This window comes from Piliocolobus tephrosceles, chromosome 1 (genome assembly GCF_002776525.5).
Source record: "Piliocolobus tephrosceles isolate RC106 chromosome 1, ASM277652v3, whole genome shotgun sequence".
NCBI classification, from domain to species: Eukaryota; Metazoa; Chordata; class Mammalia; order Primates; family Cercopithecidae; genus Piliocolobus; species Piliocolobus tephrosceles.
In genome coordinates, this window is record NC_045434.1 from 65932996 (window position 1) to 65934473 (window position 1478).

Consider the following 1478-nt stretch of genomic DNA (forward strand, 5'->3'; position numbering starts at 1 on the left):
GTTTGAAATTGGGTCCATTTACTCTCAGCCCTGTATATAGAATCTGCATGCATCATTTGTAAAGTCATTGCACTCAAAGAAATATTTACTGTGTACAAATCATCATGGATCATGAAGACAACAGTGGGAGAACCCCACCTTGGTGATTCTAAGTTCTCTAATATGCATACTATGTCAATGGGCCTCAGGTGGTGAAAAATCAATGTGACGTTCAATTTGAGCAAATCAGCCATCTTATCTGAATCTTTGTATTATGACATTTTAAATTGTAATTCAAAGGATAGACAGATAAATAAATTAGCATTAGATTTACTTACAGTGAATAAAGATTTATTGTGGCAGGAAGAAATTGCTAATGTCCCAACATAGTCTTTCTGCCTTTCTTTCCTGGCTGTTATTTCTAAAATTTCTACCAGGCATGCCTGGAGAATTCTGAAATCTACCTAGAAATGTCAACAGTGTCTTGTTAACAGAAGGCCTTACTCCTATCCTCTAGTTAAATTATTATTTTCTCCCCTTGTGCCATAGACATCTTTGCAGATCTGTGTGATACTGGAAGACACAAAGAAAGCAACAAATCAAAAAATTCTATCTCAAGTCATCATGGTCATTAATCTTACATGAACACACTAAAATAAAAGATTTGAGAATGAGCATTTATCAAATCATACTTTGCCATGATTAGTATTACAACACAAATATTACACTGATAGATGAGATACTAACTGAACTCTAATAGTAGCATCCACAAGGATCATTAGAATTATATAATAACCAGACATATTTCATTCAGATTCCAGAACTCAGGAACATCTTTTTTAAAAGGAGGTTTTGAAAATCATTATGAGTCTTGTAAATTTGGATCATCACTGCTCTATCCTCCCAGGCATCAACAATCAGCCACTATCACAGGATGCTGGCACTCCAAGGCCCCAGATCAAATCTGCAAAGCATTTTAGAAATCTAAGGAGAGAAAAGTCTTTGCAATTAAGAGTGTTCTGCCCATTTATAGAATCAAATTTTCCAGGAACACAGCTTAGTATAAACCACGTTTCATGAACATTTCAACATAATATAATGAACACAAGTGTCTCAGTGAAGCAGATAGCAGAGCAATTTGTACTAGCAGATGGTTCACCCTGGGATCAGAGCAATTATCTTTTTACTCTATATACAAGGGTAGCCAAAGATTCAACAGTTGCCTATTCAAACAGTTTAGCAATACAAGTGAAGTTTTGAAACACTAAAATAAATAGAATTTGCATCCTCTTCTCTCCACAAGCAAATTCTGGAGAATGTCCAGAAGAATATAAGATGATTTTTGTTTTGTTTTGTTTTTTTGTTTTTTGAGACGGAGTTTTGCTCTGTCACCTGGCATGAGAGCTCTATGGGTCTTGAACACCGAGTTAATTTTATCACCTCAGATATGAGAATTTTCTGAAGCAGTGCTTTACTCTCTGCTTCCAGAACAATTTAAG

General features: G+C 35.2%; 1 long non-coding RNA gene across 1 annotated transcript in view; it reads right to left on the reverse strand.

Moving 5' to 3' along the window:
* Positions 1-586: 586 nt before the first annotated feature.
* The window catches only part of LOC113225217, a 12529-nt gene continuing 11637 nt past the window's right edge, over positions 587-1478 (reverse strand). The window contains exon 3 of the long non-coding RNA XR_003309881.1: positions 587-963. This is a non-coding gene — a long non-coding RNA (uncharacterized LOC113225217). The remainder of the gene's footprint in view (positions 964-1478) is intronic.